Source organism: Protopterus annectens, chromosome 2.part0 (genome assembly GCF_019279795.1).
Source record: "Protopterus annectens isolate FY-2018-M chromosome 2.part0, PAN1.0, whole genome shotgun sequence".
Taxonomy (NCBI): domain Eukaryota; kingdom Metazoa; phylum Chordata; order Ceratodontiformes; family Protopteridae; genus Protopterus; species Protopterus annectens.
In genome coordinates, this window is record NC_056728.1 from 1,739,572,991 (window position 1) to 1,739,593,558 (window position 20,568).

The following is a 20,568-nucleotide window of genomic DNA, read 5'->3' on the forward strand; positions in this document are numbered from 1 at the left end:
TCCAAAAAGCCTGAGCATCCCATCTTTCTCAAAATAGCAATTTAAATGATGGTCTTTGTAGCTGTATGGTGTCTTGACTCCTTAAGGACTATTCTGACTGGGACATAACAGGCCCAATTCCAAAAGATTTGCTATAAATGACCACTCTGATTTTGGCCTCAACTGTAAGCCTATTTTTAGACAGGCTTTATACCAAAGTAAGTCCCTTACATTGACAGTAACCCTTTTGGAATCTGGTTCATAGATTTGCTTACTAAGCTTAGGATAAAAGATATGTGATATTTTATAAACATTTAGAGGTCCTCAAATGGAATAACATTCTGATTGCTGTACGCATTTTCTGTCATGTAGTAGAAAATTGGTTGTTAGCTTATGTAATATCAACCTGGGTAATGCCTATGTGATCAAAAAACGGATAAAAAGAAGGAAGATGTCTGTAAAATTCTGACATACTTTCATAAAATAAGTACTATTTTTATGAAAGTATTCACAGAAATGTCTCCATAAAACTATTAGTTTTGTAATTGGGTCTTGGTATTTCTGTAGCTCTACTGCCAGCCTGATGTCCAATCTTCAACGAAGGCACTCCCATTCACACATGTCTTTTGAATGCCACTCGACCATGGGGAGGACATGCAGACTCCACACAGATGGCGCTCCAGCCGAGAATCAAATGGGAGAATCTCTTGCTATGAGGCGACAATGCTACCGCTGCAGCGCCGTGGCTTATAAATGCTCTAAAAAGTTGTGAATTCCTGAATTCAGTATTTTACCTAACCTTCATCAAGGTAGCAAAAATGTTTGCAATACATTTTCAGAAGATTCAAGTCCATGGCATATGTTCATATATTACAATTGATACTTCTTCTGTGAGCACATGGTGTACTGGTCTCATGTGTTCCTGAATATACTTAGTTATACCTGATGATTGACAAGCACATTCCATAATATTCAGCTGTTTGAGCACCCATCTGTTTCTCTTTGGATTTATTTAATTTTTGTTGCACTGCAAAAATATTTCTTTACTTAATGTTAATAGTAACAGTAGCACTTAGTAGTGCTACAGAAATACCAAGACCCAATTACGAAAAATCATTTGCTGACTTCTATTTTTTCCATAGAGGCAGTCTGATTATTTAAGAACATTAACTGATACCTCTGTAGGTTTTATGACTATCATTAAAAGATTAAACAGTTATATAAACGTGATGTCTGCAAAAGAGAAAAAGAGTCAACCAATTTCAATTTCTTAGAAAAATAGTCAGGTATATTTATATAGTTTATAGTTTTAGAAATATGAAATTTGTTATCAAAAGTGAACTACAAAATATATGTAGTCTATTCATTTTCTATGTTTCTCTTACCCTTTGTACAGTAGAAGTCAGAGTAATGTGTAAAATCTTAGTAACCAGAGTGTACATTTCCATAGCAGGCTGTCAGGATATTTTCTGCTGCATGTTTCTCACAGAGGAGCAGAGTCATTACAGTAGGCTGGAAAGACAAAAAAATGAAATGTATGTTTTGTAAAAACTTAAACATAAAGCATTAAGTATACCTCATATCTAATTAGAACTGGTATTGATGGGGTATCTTCTTTAGTGAAAATATCATCTCATAAGTATTTTTTCCTAGCACATATTCTCAGTACTGATACTAACTTGCAGTAAGTAGAAATGCAGTAACCACTGTGCACTTATACTGGACATAAGAAGAGGAAGGGTGTCCAAACAAATTAAGATTTACTGTTATGTCTCTGACATGAAATAGTGTGAAGTATCAGTTTAATGATGGCATTATACAAAGCAAACAAATTAATTTCAAGAAATAATAAGTGGGATTTATGAAAAAGTAAAAATAAATAAATAAGTAACTTAACACAGCCAGTGCTGTGTCACTCAATCCTATTAAAAAAACAAAAACAGTTAGCAATAACAGTTAGTTATACAAGTTGTTTTATGACTCTCAGCCTCAATAAAAATTGCCTAATACACCACAGTGGTGATTTTCTGACATACCTCTCAACCTCTTAGTACAAGAATCAGGGACAAAGCCAAAAATAATTGGAGAATTAAGACCCACAATCAATGACGGATTTTAAATCTTGCTGTTATAAACTTAAACAAAGTTGAGAGAATAACTAGTTAGGCATTAGGATGCATTTTCCAAAGGATACAAACTCTAAAATTCAAAACACCTGACACTATGCAGTGACTACAATAATAAACAATTTGCCAGTACACATAAATTTTATAAGGAGCAGAACAAAAGTATGAGACAAAATAAGGGAAATTCTGTGAAATCAGAGACGCTGGGAAGTATTCACTTTGATAAGCTCCACTAATAGGAACACATTTTGCTGCATTTACTGCACAGTGATGGGAAAATAGTGCATATCCCATGTAGTGTACATATATTTCCTTTTCCTAAGGCCCCATTTTGACCTTCTTTAGCATGTATGATAATTAGTTTACCACAGTACCCACTTCTGACCATCCCCAATGTGCAGGGTAATGCTTAATGCCTAGGAAGGTTCATGTCATCTCACTGATGGCAATCAATGAGAATGACTTTTATATGAATTCACATCACTGAAAAACATTTTTGAGAGGAAAATAAAGACATTTATTTTTGCTAGGGACAGGGCCCCTTTCTCCCCCATATGGGGGAGGTCCTGACAGCAACCCCTCCTAATGTATAGATACTAACTCTATGATCATACAACAGTGGGGAAAAAACAACCTCAGTCTTCACTGAAAGCACTTCTCCATGATGTGGATTTACATTAATGGCAGTTTTGCACTGATTGCTTTCAGCAAATTAAAAAGCTCCTACTTAGGGCCCTACCTTCTGCCTATCTAACATTTACATTTTTTTACTTGCTTGTCATATTTTTTGTGATTATAGCTACTTAGACTTGTTGACTAGAGGCCTACTCTTTGTTTTAAAACTCATTATGTAAATGTTGCACTGTATTCTTTATCCCTGGTTCAAATAATTTTGGGATTACATCTATTTAGCCTTCTTGACTAGAGGCCTGCTCTGTGTTTTAAAACTCACTAATGTAAATGCTGCACTCTATTCTTTATGCCTGGTTCAACCAATTTTGTGATTACAGCTATTTAGACTTATTGACTAGAGGTCTGCTCTATGTTTTTAAAACTCACTAATGTAATTGTTGTACTGTATACATTATGTCTGATTCAACTATAATAGTTTTATGATTATTTAGACTTGTTGGCTTGCTGCCTGCTCTGTGTTTAAATACTGAAATGCTGCACTATACACCTTATGCCTGATTCCAATCCAGTAGTTTTAGCTGTCTTACAGTGGACCAAGCTACCTTGTTGTTGCTGTATGTTTTATCCATTGGCTAATGTTTTACCTCCTCTTAGTGACTTCATAATTTTTTTCTTGTCAGAGATTTAAATTATGCTTTAGTATATAATGCTCATTGCAACAGGTATAATAGCCTGCTGTCTAGCTTTGGCCATGTGTTCTATGTTCAGATAAATGTAACACATTTTTTACCCTGTTTGTACATCTGCATTATCTATGTTTTTTTCTAAGTATATTTATTGTTAACTTTAGCAACATTTTAAAGCAAAATTTTATGTAGCACTGCATTTGAACTACTGTGCTAGAGTGAATGATAATGTGGTAGTCTCAACAGTCTGTGTTTATATTGTTTGAGGTTCTCTTTCTGTCCTCTCTAAAATACCCTCATCTATCTTTTGTGTGCTAAACACCATCATTGGTAACAATTTTTTTCTTTCCTCAGCTAACAGCCAAGCTTTGTCTTTTTCCTCTCCATACTGCCAGTGTACTGTTAAAAGTCCTGCATACTGAATAAACAGTTACAATGAAAATCCCTCATCATTCAACTCTATCTCTCACCTTGCAGCATCTTTTTTTTTATGTTGGCTTAGATTTTTTAAGTCTTAAAATATACTTATTTAAGGCATTATCTACTTTCTAGCGAGTTGGTACACTGGGAGGCAGCTTGGCAGCAAAGAACCCCCCCCCCATTCTTAAAATAATCTGTTTGTTTTCAACAAACTTATGTCTGTTAAATGCTGGACTAATCAGCCTGCCTTAAGACATTTCTTACTTGATAGTACTACACATTAAAACCTCTTTTTTTTCTTACTATTAACAGTACATAGCCTTTTTCATTTAGACTTTTTACTGATTGTTTCTGGACTGTGCTTGCCTTTGAGCTTGGCTCAACCTGCTCTGTTCCCCCTCGCTTCACTCGAGCTCACTCCACTCCCCTACCTACCCCCATTTCCACCCACCCTTACTTTCATTTAATTTATTCATTCTGACCACACCCAACTCTCCACCCACACAAATCAGCAATCTTCAGCACACACACACACACACACACACACACACACACACACACACACACACACACACACACACACACACACACACACCCAATAGATACTCCCACATACCTCCTCAACCACTCATTACCCAACACCTATAAACTCCTTCTTCTAAGGACAACTCCGTTATAATACTAGTAACTCACAAAAAGAAGTTACACTCTTCCTTTTTACTATTATTACCCTACACCTACACTTATCCTTCCTAATAACATCACTACACAATCCACCAACATATCCTTCACTTAGCACATACATCCCCACACAACTCTAGTTCAACTATGTCTTTACTTAATCTGCTAACTTCAATAACCCTCATCTTTCTGGTGGAAGCTACATCCTACTATCTCACTAAACACAAAACACCTCCTCACCATGCCACCACTACCTCTATCATTACCCCAAATATTCATGCTAACATCTACATTCATCCTTCCATATTTCATATTCCTCCATTTCACCTAAGAACAACCCACCCACTTCCAGCAATCCATACCAGCACTCCCACAATAAAATACCACATTCATATTACTAACCTATTCCATACCATACTATAACTTGTATCCAAAATACCCCTTTGTGGTGATGTACACTCAAACCCTGGTCCCAACACTACACTTAAGTACCCAACAACTCAAATCCCAACCCACCCCACTGCACATCTTCTCAGAAAACCTTCTGACCTACTCATACCATACCTCTCAACCATACCGAATTCCTCGGTTTTTACTGGTTTTGAGGGCAAAATATTGGGTGCCATGAATTCCTGAGTGGCCCCTTTAATTTCTGAATTTCCCAGACTTTTTTTGAAACAGTTTACCACTTTAAATTTTTTGAAACAGTTTACCACTTTAAATGAATGGCTGATGTCACCACCCTACAGGGTGTGCGTGATAACTTCAGCTACTGCCTGTTGGACTGGAAGGAATAGGGAATATGAAAGGCAATGGCACCACAGGGTAGGTGTGTGTATAACTTTTGCAGAGTCCACCAACAATCCAGCCTCCAGGTAAGAACATTCATTGTTCTTCAGCTTATCTCTGGGGTTTTATTATCGGCTGAGTTAGTGTGTACTATCTGGACCATTTCAGCTGCCTCTGCTCAGCTTGCTGTTTGAGCAAGTGTGTACTGTACTGTCTGGGCCATTTCAGTTGCCTCTGCTCAGCTTGCTGTTTGGTTGTTTAATTTATCTGCTGCCTGGCCATTCCATTATTTACTGTGTGTGGTAAGAACATGCCTCTGTTATTTACTGCATATGGTAAGAAGAGCATGCTTCTGCTCGGCTTGCTGTTTGGCCATTCTGTTATTTACTGTTTGTCTTAAGAACATGCCTCTGCTTGGTTGTTTAATTTAAATCTGTTGCCTGGCCATTCCGTTATTAGTAAGAACATGCTTCTTTACTGTGTGTGGTAAGAGCATGCCTCTGTTATTTACTGTGTGTGTTAAGAAGAACATGGTTCTTATCAGCTTGCTGTTTGGCCATTCCATTATTTACTATATGTCTTAAGAACATGCTTCTGCTCAGTTGTTTAATTTAAATCTGTTGCCTGGCAGTTCCGTTATTGGTAAGAACATGCTTCTGCTCAGTGTGCTGTGTGGATGCTCCATTATTTATGCCTCTGCTCGGTTGTTTAATTTATCTGCTGGCCGTTCCATTATTTACTTATCTGCTGAGCAAGTGTTAACTGTCTGGACCACTTCAGCTGTCTCTGCTCAGCTTGCTGTTTTTAAAATCTGCATGGCCATTCCATAATTGCTGCCAATTGTGTTATTTACTGTAAGCATACCTGGTGGTTAGAGTTAATTATGCTCAAACTGTGTACCTTAGGTACAAGTAGCTAGAGCCTAAATCATCTACCCACACCAGCTTTTCTAAGACTGTACAAGCAATGTTTAAAATAAGTCCCCCCAATAAAGTCTGACTTTTCTTACGTTTTGCTGCTTAAGTGGTCTGTTTATGTTAGTAGCACAAGAGGTACAATACTTGCTTTTGGTGCAGAAGGCTGTGGGTTCTACTCCCATAGTATGTAGATTGCTGATACTCTACTGTGTTGTGCTTTTAATGCTGCAGTCCTGAGAATGTTCTCTTTGGCGGAGATACTTAGTAACTATGAACCTGTTATCAGTTTGCCATCCATTCCTTATTGCAATATTAGTACCTTATCTTTTTGTATGTAATGGGCAATTCATCCCTCAAGGGCAACAGGCACTTTATTTGTAGATGAAACAATGAAATATAAAGCTGTTTGCTAGCAGCAATTGCCACTTGTTACAGATGACTTTTACTTCCACACAGATTGTGCATATTTACTGATACTGGCAGATTGTAGAAGCTTAAGTAAACTCTTATGATGGAAATATTCTGAATTGAGTAATTTTGTCATTATTGGTTCATGTAATTTATTTCATTGTTTACTGGAAAAATGTTAAAAACAAATTTAAAATGCCCTTTAACAAGTGTGCTGTATTATACAAGGAATATAATATAATTTAATATAATCAGGAAGGTGTGTCAAAGAAAATATATATGTTTGGTGTGCAAGGAGCCTATGATTTGAAAACAGCCCAAAGGTAATCTTTCTCTGCCACTGGTCAGATACATTTACTTTGAATGTGGGTTTCAATGCTGTTTCAACTAATGTGAGTTTCAAGGGTAGAAAAGCTTTAATGCTAAGTCTGTTTTCACTGTGAGACTGTGATGCTTTGTTTAGCAGATATCTATCAGTGTTTGTGCTATAAAATGTAAAATAAAAGTTTTAAATGAAATCTGAATAATCATTGTAAAAGTAAAGCCGACACTATGCACATTACAGTGTTTATAGGTTCATAGGTTCATAGGTTCATACTAGGCTATCTGCCCTAGGGCATTTATAAGCCTAGCCAGAGTGTGTTTGGCTTTCGCCACGGTAAATGGGGCAAAATAGCCAAGTAATGGGACATTGGAATGCCTGCAGAAGGAAGGGCTTTTTATGGGAGGCCCCATTTGACCATGATTTTGTGAGGGGGGAAGGGCGGCAAACTCAGACAGCCCTGGGTGACACAAACTCTAGTTATGCCACTGATTCAGTAGGCCATGGAGAATGACTTTGGAGGTCCTAGGAAACTATAACATTCTTTTGCTAAGATTAGAATATTGCCAATGCCTACTATTAAATGCCCTACTTTTACTACAAAACTCACATACTGCAAGTCACCAAAAACAAAATCCTAAGGTTTGTCGTTGTCTCGCTTCCCAGTCAGCATTATTGCTGCACATTTAAAAAAAAAAAGGTTACCATTTACTACAGGGTCTGGGGCCATATTTAGTTGTCTGTTCTTCAGTTTGTGTTTGAAAGTTGGTATCCCACAATTCCATTGGAGTGGGTGGGGTCACATAATTATATATGCAAATTGTATGTTAATCGGCGTTCAGATTTGTACCTATTTTCATGGGCCTTTGTCCAGATTTTTGATCTTTCCAGGTTGAGAGGCATGACTCATACACAATATTAACATCAGAAGCATAATGAACAAAATCTCCACCCTACATGCACACCTCTCCCACTACTCTCCTGATATTGTGGTTATTACTGAAACATGGCTAAAACCAGAAGTAACTAACAATGAATTAATTCTTCCTGGCTACGATATTCTATGTAAAGATAGAACTGAAAGAAAAGGTGGAGGCATTGTTATCTTATTTAAGAAGCAGTTAAAAATAGAAATAATTAGCCCTCCATTACCCACTTTAAAAACAAAAACAGCCAAAATATTACTCACTAAAGTATACCTAAACAGCAAAAATAACTATTAACATAATTGGCTGCTACCTTCCACCAGGTAATAATTTTGCCATAGTAGAAAATCTGCTCAGCTGGACATCTAAGTCATTAACACAAGAGACCATATTACTAGGATATTTTAATATTTTCTGGCAAACTTGCAACTCCTCTAAACCTACTAACTTCTTAAACCTCTGCGGGTTTTCTCAGCTTATCCACCACCCAACCAGAATCAATAAAACCACAAAAAGGGGATCAATACTCGATTGAATCTTGTCAAACAGGCCAAACAACATTAGTAAAACCAGCTGTCTCCCTGACATCTTTGGTGACCACCTCTCAACCTATCTAATCAGAAGTCAAACCCATATAGTAAAATAGTACCATCTGCCAACAAATAAGAAGTAAAAAGCACTTCAACCCCAATAGCTTTACTACTGCTCTATCAAGTTGTAACTGGCACCCATTAAAAACGCAACTTGGATGATGCTGTATCATACTTTAACTCAACTTTCCTCTCAGTACTAGATCACCATGCACTCCTCAGAACCACTCAAATCAAATCTAACTATGCCCCCTGGTTATCCAAAGAGACTAGAGCACTACTATGTAACAGGGACAAAGCTTGGGGAAAAATGGAAAAACACAGGTACCAGTACTGACAAACAAAAATATCTCAAGCTCAGGAATAAAGCTAAGAAACTAATCAAGACTGATAAAACAAACTATTATCACAGCAAACAAATATCAGAACAATCCTAAAAATTTTTGGGCAGCCATAAACAATCCACTCCATCCAGGTAAAGCTAGGACACCTGCTCCTGTTAACTCAGACAACTCAACAAACATAGCAACCCAGTTCAACAAATTCTTCACAGACTCCATTCTAACCCTAGCTAAATCATATACACCCCCAACTACCATCAGACCACCCAACCTCAAACCACTGACCTGGGCTTCTCACGGCAACCTGTTCCAGTCTCCACTATTAAAGAGATGCTTACAAAACATAAACCTACAGCCCTCTCTGTAGACAATCTACCAGCTGAATTCCTAAAGATTGCTGCTAATGCTATTGCATATCCCATAACAATCCTCATTAATCACTTTATAACTGAAAGCTTAGTTCTTCACCTCTGGAAAATTGCCTATATCACCCCACTTCACAAAGGAGGTAAATCCAAAGAACTAAACAACTATTGACCAATTGCCATACTCTCTGCATTATCCAAAATTCTTGAAAGATGTGTACACACACAAGTCTTAACTTTCCTAAACTCTCATAATCTACTAGCTAAAACACAAAGTGGCTTCAGGCCTTCACACAGCACTACTACAGCTATTATGTCCTTCACACACACAGTCAACAAACAGAACACTTACAGATTTAAATCTGAGCCCATTTGCCACTTCCTGGTTCAAAAATGATCTAACATGCAGATAACAAGCAGTAAGATGGCAGCAGGAACTCTCCTCACTTCTACCAGTCTCACTAGGGTCCCACAAGGTTCAATCCTTGGGCCACTAATGTTTTCTATCTTTACCAACAAACTACACACAGCCATACTCCATGCCTCCATCATACAATACGCAGATGATTCCACTTTCATCTGCACCTCTCCCTCCCCTGAGACCCTCCACTACCAAGCAGAATCCTCTTTTCTTGCTGTTGAGCATTGGCTCTCAGATTCACATCTAATACTAAACCCCAGTAAGACTCAGCTTATTATGTTCCCACCCACACATCACTCCTCCCATATTACTAACTTTAAAATTACCTCCAGTAACAACACTAGCATATCACCAGTCACTCACACAGAACTACTTGGGGTTATCATAGACAGCCAACTGAAGTCTGACATACATATATTCACCACCACAAAAAGTGCATAAAAAACTTGCCATGCTATACAGGAACAAACAGTTCCTAACCGATTCCACCCAAGCCACCATTGCACGTACCCGCCTTATTTCCACACTCTTATATGCATCACCAATATTCACCAATCTCAGAAAATCAGACCTTGTCATTTTTCACAGCTGCTATAATAAAATTGCCAAATTTGCAACAAATATGCCCCATCGAACACATCACTGCACCCCTCTAAAAGCTCTTGATTGGCTAGAACTTCCCAACCTCATTCATTATAACCAACTTATAACAACACACACACTTCTTCACTGCCCTGATAAAATCCCTGCTCAGCAAAAGCTACTTCACCCAAGCACCAAAGCTAGAATTCTACGATCAAATTAGAAACTCCTACTAGAGGTAAAAAAAACAACTCTGCCGGCAGTTCTCTCTTCAGCAACTCTGTTGCTAAGCAGTGGAACAGCCTTCCCCTCAATATCACAACTATAACTACCCTCACCCCTTTCAAAAAAGCCATAAAATCCCATCTTCAGCATCTTTGGTTATGAAACTGCAACAACCCAGACTAATCTCCTACTAGTACGTGAAGCCTGCCAATACATCTCCCTCTCTGTTTCCCACCCCACTACTTCTCCTTCCTTGTTCTGCTTCCCAGTACCATTTCTCCTGTTGCATCTCGCTGATTCTCCCTCTAAGTGTCATCTTCCTTTCCTATATCCAACTGACTTTATGTACAGCACACCTACCAATACTATTATTATTTACACCCTTTGAATTATTCATCTTCCTCTATATGTCTGTAACCTTCCTGCTTACCCTACCTTTAGACCTTACCACTTACTACTCTCTATCAGCCCCTCCACTTTCAGCTCATTATTTCCCTATCTATACCTAGCCTCTCTCCCCAGAACCCTTCCTATCCAATCTATCATTTATACATATTTCATCCTACCAGCTATTTTATAATGTATATATATCCCAAATGTTCTGAAGTCTTTGAGGTCTAAACTCCTTCTTAAGGTATTATTTTTCAACAGCATTATTAATAGAAAAACTGTATGAATACTATATATGATTGCATGTAATCTAACAGTATATCAACTGCCTAATGTAATATTTTACTGTATACATGTGTCTTTTCTCCCCCGGGACTCTGCTGAGAAAGGACATGTGTCCAGTCAGACTTTCCCAGTTAACAAATGTAAAATACATAAATAAATAAATAAATTTACTACTCAAAAGAAAGTCCTTTGTCTTTCTAATGTATAGGCTACTGCTCATTATTCAGGGCAACCCACTCCACATCCCATATCCATGTAGCTAGACTCATTATGCAGGGTAACCCTCCTTCTATCTTCCTTAAATAGTTCTGATGGTACACTGCTAGATCTCAAAAGTGTGCTATGTATACCTGGGATACACTGCTGGATCTCAGTGGTGTGCTGTGCATACCTGGGATAAACTGCTGTATCTCAGTAGTGTGCTGTGCATACCTGGGATACACTGCTGGATCTCAGTGGTGTGCTGTGCATACCTGGGATACACTGCTGGATCTCAGTGGTGTGCTGTGCATACCTGGGATACACTGCTGAATCTCAGTGGTGTGCTGCGTATACCTGGGATACGCATCTGTATCTCAGTGGTGTGCTGTACATACGTGGGATACACTGCTGGATCTCAGTGGTGTGCTGTGCATACCTGGGATACACTGCTGGATCTCATTGGTGTGCTGCGTATACCTGGGATAGACTGCTGAATCTCATTGGTGTGCTGTGCATACCCGGGAGACCTAGAGGTATTCATAAATATGCTGAATATGCTGTATATTTGGGTGTACTTAGCATCCTGCCAGGTGACCATGGTGGCTTAGGGTATGCTAGGTGAAAACATCCAAAACACACTTGTAACCCTTATATCAATAAAGGAAAGTACCATGCACAGGCAAGCAGAAGAGGCATCCAGAGGTGTTTTCATCCCCCCCCCCCCTTACATTTTGGAATTGCCATGACTGAGTCCATTAAACTAACACAAGGAATGAGTACAGTAAGCTGCTGGACTGTTGCACAAGGCTGACCACAACAATATTATGTTAAGCTGTTTGCACCAGCACTTATAAGGTTCCTCCAGAGATGAATACAGGGAAGAGGCATAAATAACAGTATAGAATAAAATCTCACATTCTGCAATTTTATTACATAAATATAAATAATGTATTTATAGAGATGTGTGCTGCAAGTATTGTAGATAATTGGAAATATATTTGCAATGTATTACAGCCACTATTCTTTGAAGAAATTGCAGCAAGGGCCTTTTGCCAATATGTGCTTTGAAGTACATAAGTATTTTTATCAGCCCTTCCTAATTTCTGATGCAAAATCTTCTGCATAGGAAATTAAATTTAAATGAGCTCACTTATTGGCTGTCTTTGAGTTATTCCACTGTGAAAGGGTGGTGGAAGCCATCAGTGGCAACTGTAGGTATTTTGTAGTATTAGACAGCTCAAGGATGTGATATTGCACTCTCAGCTGAAAGAGATTTAAGGAAGGAGTACCTATCAGATGTTTTGTCTCATTTTACTATATTGCAATAAATATGAACATCCTTATTTGGATGTAAACTGTCCCTGTACTCGTGAAGACTAGTTGCATTCTGACCTTTTAAATGGTATATGATTATGGTTAGGATCTATGAAGTCTTATGATAATAAGAAAGTCTTAGGTCAAATACAAGTGATACGTAGATATTGTGACACATATGGTCAGCCTCTCAACATATCACAGACATATACAACAGCAGATGAGGAATATAGCAAAGCAGTGCTGCTATCAGTTCCTGTAAGCACTAGATTTTAAAGAAGAGCAATATACTGCTGCTAACGGCATTTTCCTTCGTACCACTACTAGTTCTGCAACACATTAATTCTATAAGAAGCAACAGTAGAACAAGCTCTTAATAAAAATTTTCCCCTGTTATGCACATACAATGCCTTGATCATCCCTAAGAAAGCTTCAGAAAGGAACAGCATGCAGTATGCTCAATGTGGGGATGTCAGCCACTCACCTTATAGTCATAGCCTTCTTCTTTTATAAGTTGCACATTCCGTTAAAGATTCTTGTCTACAATGGAAAACAGAGAATGGAAATCTAAAATTAGAATGTGACCATTACAGCCTGACATCTACCTCGTGGAATAGGAATGAGGCCCAAGAATCATCTTTTTTTTAGCATGCAAGTTACTCCTCCAGTGTCCAAGATGCTGACTTTAGTCAGGTTGCCAACTGCTCTGGCAGATGTCCTGATCAGTGTAACTGTAGTCTGGTAACTGCACAATGACATGTGACTCTCACTATATTATGTGTCTGAAACAGACAGAAAACTCACCTCATTATACACACACATGTAAGTACTTAGAACACACATACACACACACACACACACACACACACACACACACACACACACACACACACACACACACACATACACACTCCAGAGACAATTCATCCATATAGACATGCACATATGCACTGGCACACACATATATACACCCACATACCACACTACCACTACATCTCCCCTGTCTCTTACCTGACCCTCTCTTTAACACAGTCTCCCCTATTGACTATAATGGGAGAGCATTGCATTTTTGCTGTATTCATTAACACAGTCAACTAAACATAATTCCCTTCCTAAAGACATATCTAGGGGAGAACGCATGGTTCATTGGCATTAGCTGTTCTCCCAGAATGCCTCATTAGTATGTAGCAGGGCTTTGGAGACAGCCACTGTGGTGATTCTATTGACCTTGTAGAATCATGGCAGTGGGGCTGTCTCTGAAGGTGAAAGCATGTCTACCAGTGGTTGGCCACCAGCATTAGGGCTTACCACTGGCAGAAGCTGTTTCGGGATCACACAATATGCTATTTTTTTCTGTCCTTCTTTCAAATTACCTCACCAGTTTATTATGTCTCACAATCCAAAAAACAACCAAGTTTCAGACTCCACTCCCTAATGATGCTATACCTTAAAACTATTACCAACATAGCAGTCCAGCTACTACTAGGAGGTGATATTCACCCCATCCCCAGCCCAGCAACAATATCCAATAACACATGCAACTCCCACCTCCCATTTAAACATAAACCCACTGACTTACTAGTACTAAACCTGAACATTCGTAGTATTATGAACAAAATAGAAGAGTTGCATTCTACTATCTCTTTATATAACCCTTACATAATGCTCATTACAGAGACGTGGCTTAAGCCTCATATCAAGGATTACTCCATTACCCCAGTCGGATATAACATTCAAAGGGTGGACAGAATTGGCAATAGAAGTGAAAGTATTGCCGTACTTTACAAAACTAACTTTAAACTCCAGTTAATACAAAAAGAATCCCCAAACTTCAAAAATGTGGAATCTATATATGCTAAACACCTCTTAAACCAGTACAAGCATCTAAAATTGCTCGGGATCTATATACCCCAGGAGGCAACATAACCATCCTAGAGTCAATACTTCATTGGGCTTCCCACTCCCTCCCCCAAGAAACTGTAGTGCTAGGTGATGTCAACATCAACTAGAACTCTATCCAGTCTCCAACACCCACCAACCATATTAACCTATATAACTTCACCCAACTCATTCAATCACCCATACATATTGATAAGTCCATAAAAAGGAAATCCATACTGGACCAGATCCCCACTTACCAGGCCAACACTGCCCATCAATGTGGAACACTGCCCAGTTCTCTCAGTGACCACAATCCCACTTTTATCCTTAGACACAAACTTAAATCTACTAACTCCCCCTCCCTGCTGCAAACCTGCTCCCACAAAAACTTCCCCACAGATCAATTCATGGAAGCCTTAAAATTCCTGTAACTGGACTCCCCAACCTTCCTACTGGAAAAGGCAATATCCTAAAGATCCTCAACTGATTAACCCCAATTAGAACAATTAGGATACACACTAACCCTCCCTCCTGGCTACAGAAAAGCACAAGGGCCTTACTTAAAGACAAGGATAAAGCTTGGAAAACCTGGAGGCAACACAAAACACCAACAACTAGGCAAACCTTTTTTAAACTTAGAAACAAGGCAAAAAAAAAAAATTAAGATTGACAAACAAAATCACTACATTTCCTTACAAAAGCAACACAGTAACAACCACCATAAATTTGGGCCTGCAGTGAACAACATCCTCTAGCCCAGAAAAAACACTACACCCCCACCAAATATAGATATATAGAAGGGACAAACTTTGACATAGCCTCCAGCTTCAACAGTTATTTTACCTCCTCCATACTTAATCTCATAAATAATACAAGTCCCACCACCCACTCACAATCCCCCATAGCCCCCAAAAACTACCCCCATCTCACTCAAGCCAGTACCAGTGTCAACCATCCAAAAAGTCTTAGCAAAACTTAAATCAACCACCCTCAATACTGACAATCTTCCTGCCGAATACCTTCAACTTGCATCCAGGGCCATAGCTTACCCCATCTCATTACTAATAAATAGATTCATTACAGAACACACTGACCCATTCTTTTGGAAAACCTCATTTATCATCCCCCTTCACAAGGGTGGCCCCTCTACTGACCTCTCTCCCATTGCAATCCTGTCACACCTATCTAAGATTCTAGAAAGGTGCATTCATCCTCACCCATCTTCTCTCCAACAACCTACTATCTAAAACTCAAACCAGATTCTGCCCATCCAGTAGCACTACCACTGCCCTAATTAACTTCAACAACACCATACATTCATACAGGAACCAAGGCAAATGTGTCTCTGCCACCTTTCTAGACTTATCCAAATGATTCAATATGGTCTCCCACAATAAACTCTTAACCTGCTTCTCCAAACACAGCTTCAACAGTCCCACCCTGCTCTGGTTCAGTAGCTACCTAAACAACCACTTTCAGTCTGTCAAATGGTTTAACACCATATCCCCCCACTCTCTATCACACTTGGTGTACCTCAAGGTTAAATTCTCTGCTCCTTCTCTTTAACATCTTTACAAACCAACTCCACTTAGCAACTACAAAAGCTGATATAATCCAATACGCTGATGACACAGCCTTGATCTGCTCTGCATAAGATATCCACCTTCTCCAACAAAAAGCCTAAGAATCCTTCACAGAGATAGAACATTGGCTAAATAAATCCCAACTGATATTAAACCCAAAGAAAACACGACTAATGCTGTTCCAGCCAAAAAGACTAATGACCTCACCTTCTCCATATTCTCAGTCAAAAAGGCCCTCATCAGCCCAGTCCCAGAGGCCAAACTACTAGGTCTTACAATTGACTAGAAACTAAAATACAATAAACATATATCCCTGTCTCCAAAGTCCACAAAATGGTAGGAACCTTCTATCGCAGCAAAAGGTTCCTAACCTCCGAGTCTAGAATTGCCATAACCAGAACCCATCTTTTATCAACTTTACTTTATGCATTCCCATTGCTAACAAACCTAAATAAAAGAAACAGGAACACACCAAATCCACTGGATACACCACACAGAGGAATCCACAATGTAGAAAACTTCTTTAATGAAGAACTGGAACACACAAGCGCTTTCGCATAGTAACACTATGCTTCTTCAGGTGTAATAAAACATGAAAATGAGCAGCCTTTTATACAAAAGCTCTTGGCGCTCAAAACTGGCTAATCAGAACACTAATTGAATAATTATAGCATTCAAGCTAAGCTAGTTTAAAGGGGTATCATTAACAAAATCAAAGATGTTAAACATAGACAAAAAAAGAGAATAAAAAACATATGAAAGAGCATGAATAAAAACAGTTAACATAAAATGCGCCAAAAGCTTAAAACAATTATGCTGTCACACCAAAAAACAGCAACTTCTGGCGTAAGCTGACAGTGCAAGCCTGCTGAAAACTCAGAGTTGCTTATAAAACAAAGCAGCAAGTGTCAGTGATCAAATACATAATATGGTCCATATTTCAAAAGTTCACAAAATATGAGCAAAGAACCACGAATACATTAATAAAATACTTTAATAAAAATAAAATAGATAATATCCCTAGAGGTAGAATCGCTCAACAGAGTTCATCGTGAGCCCCTTATCATAGAGCAAATAATCAGAGCTAATGCATCAAAACACCAGATGATCATATTGTTGTATCAGTAAGGGCAAATGGTATTATCAAACTCTGCCTAGCAGAAATATCCATGTAATAAATATTGTCAAGAAACGGCAGTGTAGTGTCATTAATGAATAGTGCAGAACATGCGGTTAATAAAATCAGCTTAATATCGCCTTCTCAATGAAAAACATCTATAGAACCTACTAATGCACAAAATCCTAGACCTATATAACATAGTTGACTTACACAAAAGGTAAGTAATAAAACTCACCAGTAACGCAACAATGAAAATAGAAATAAAACCGTTGTAGCATCCTGTATGCACGGAAAGCCATGTGACGACAGTCAAAACAACGAAAACTGGTCCGACAGTAAAAAACATCCTATTACCAACAGCAACTGTCGGACTAAACAAAGAAGGACACACCTTCATCATAACCATCTGATCAACGGCTTTACGTAAAACCAGAAAAACCAACAACCAGAACCAACTGAAAAATCAAATACTGAGTATTGATACAAGTATATGAAAATATATAATAAAGCATCAGAGGATCTGGCGGAATGCAAAACACTATTTGCCACTATAAAGATGGTGCACATAAAAAGTGGCAGCGTAAGCCGCCCCAATAAGATGTAGACACCCAACGGGGATCTCACCATAGCATATAAATATAACGACTTACAATTGACTAGAAACTAAAATACAATAAATATATATCCCTGTCTCCAAAGTCCACAAAATGGTAGGAACCTTCTATCGCAGCAAAAGGTTCCTAACCTCCGAGTCTAGAATTGCCATAACCAGAACCCATCTTTTATCAACTTTACTTTATGCATTCCTATTGCTAACAAACCTAAATAAAACTGACCTGAACAAACTTTCCACATGCTACATCAAAATCGCCTGGTTTACAACCAATGCCAAATCATGCTTCCACCACTGCCAATCCCTACATACACTACACTGGCTAGAATTTCCCAGTTTTTTACTTTACCACCAACTCAACCTAGCACACTAAATACTATACTATACTGACAAAACCCCTTCCCTGACTGGTCTTCTAAACTTCTACAATTCAAATAGGGAACTATGATCCAGTAACAAACCTCTGATTGAAGTTATCCCATGTAAAAACAGCTCTGGGGAATCTCTATTCCCTCATGAAGTTGCAAAAACATGGAATACCCTGCCTCCTGATCTCAGGTTACAAAATTATACATCCACTTTCAAAAACCTTCTTAAATCATACCTTTACACCAACCATTTATGTAACTGTAATGGACCCCCTGAAGCCTCACACTACTTAGGATGTTATTTCCTGATGCTTTTGGTGAATACTGATACTGTGCTCTACCTATGCTCATTGCATATATTGTGTATATTGTGAATATGTGCTTACTATGAAAATCTCATGTACCTATATTGTACCTACGCTTACTCTACAAAAGTGCTATGATCACATACATTTGTACTTCGACTTTATATTTTTTAAATTGTTAACCTTTCTACAGCATGTTTCCTAACCTGTTGTTATCACTTAAACTCTGTAACCTTTAAGATTTTCTCCCCAGGACACCACTGAAAACAGACACTAGCTGTCAAGCTGGACTATCCTGGAAAACAAATGTTAAATAAATAAATAAATAATAAAATAAACTGTATTCCATTAATTCTTTTCATGACAAGATGACTGGTAAATTACACATAAAGCAGAAATTAAACTCCATAAACCATTATTGCCCCATTTCATTTTTATATTAATATTTTTAAAATAGTACATTCCTCATTTTCCAGTAATAAACCAAATTTGTAATATTTTTTGCATAGCACAATCAGTGGTAGTTTCTTTGCCACTTCCTATAAAATCTCCACATGCATTTCTTCATCTACCTTCACTTCATTTGTTAGTGAATTTACAGGTTCTTGCTTTATACTGTAAGCTATGAAGCATATTCAGTCTTACTGGCAATTGTATAGGTGTAGCATTTGATCCCAATTTGAGCTGTAAAAGTATCTAAAACGATTTCAGATAATCTGAACTTATCGTTTGCATAATCATTAACAACTGACTTGGTTCCTCAGACACACACACACACACACACACACACACACACACACATGCATAAATACCATTATTACATTATAACACATTTCATGCTGCTGGAAAAAAGTAAACTTTACCATTGTTTATCTGAGCTATAACTTCTTCAGTTTCAGAGCACCTTAACATCCTTTGTTTCTCCTGGATATTAACACTTCTCCACCCAAACCACATCTTTCTCTCACCTATTCAAGACACTCTCCATCTTCCAAACAAAACATTGTCCTTTGATCTCTCAAGTTCTGTGTAACATTCAGCACAGCAAATTAACATATGTATGTCATAAACATACATTCTAGTGTCTCTGCTCTTTCTCTCACTCACTCCCTAAGTGCATTTAACATCTTTACTTCTTACAAAATAACCTACAAATGTATCACTAGTTTTCTGCAGTAATACTACTTCTTTGCATTATCCTGTGTTAAAAGTTTTACCAGATTTCTTTACCTGGCCTGTGGTTCCCTTATACAATATAAAGAGCCACAAATGCCACTACAGTCATTGGTCTTTTAATGAAAGAAACATGGAAGCTACACTGCTTAAATACATCTGTCACTAAAAAGATACAGAAGGTACTAACATGGTACTAACAACTTTGATTAAAGAGCAGAAGCTCTGAAATTTCCATGCGAGCTGAAGTTTCCAAATGAAACATTTGTTAATACTTATTCTCATCAGATGTTAGCATAATATAATACAGTCTCAGTGTCCTGGGCTGCACTCTGTTTATATTCATTAAACCACACATCTAAATGAAACACCAAGCTCACTCTGTAGCTGAAATTAAATTATTTACTTCAGCTTTACAAGTTCAAACTGGTTCATCTGATACCAATAATGATAAAATATTTGCCTCTGATACTAATTAACCAGCAAAATTAAAACTAACTGAGTAATGATGCTTGGAAAGGACATACAACTGCATTTTAACCCAGGTGATACAGGAGGCAATTGGAAATTTCAGTTAGAATGCAGGGAGCTTTATTGGCAGCTGATTTTTAATGTTACATGTCCACCAGGATTAAAAGGAAAAGTGTCTATTAACAGTGTTTTAACACCGAGATCGGCTAAACTATGAACTCAAGTAGGAAGAATTACATTAGTATATCTAGTACATTAGCTGTTTAAATATTATGGATTTATTTAAATAGTTTTGTGTTTTACTTTTTAGCAAGTCTTGGTCATGTGATGTTTTCTAGATTAAAAGGAAATGATGCTTCTTAATTCTCATTAATTTCCATTTTAGATAAGTTGGAATGAAAGCACTTAAATTAAATTGTAACTGTGTACTACAGGCCTAAATGTTATTGTTCT

The 20,568-nt window shown here is 37.9% G+C and overlaps 1 protein-coding gene across 1 annotated transcript in view; it reads right to left on the reverse strand.

The window, feature by feature from the left end:
- LOC122792880 (neuromedin-U receptor 1-like) overlaps nt 1-20,568 on the reverse strand; it is a 375,919-nt gene that overhangs the window by 129,025 nt on the left and 226,326 nt on the right. The window contains exons 2-3 of the mRNA XM_044060439.1: nt 13,086-13,141; nt 1,365-1,491 (exon numbers count right to left, since the gene is read on the reverse strand). The gene's annotated coding sequence lies outside the window, so the exon portion shown is untranslated. The remainder of the gene's footprint in view (nt 1-1,364; nt 1,492-13,085; nt 13,142-20,568) is intronic.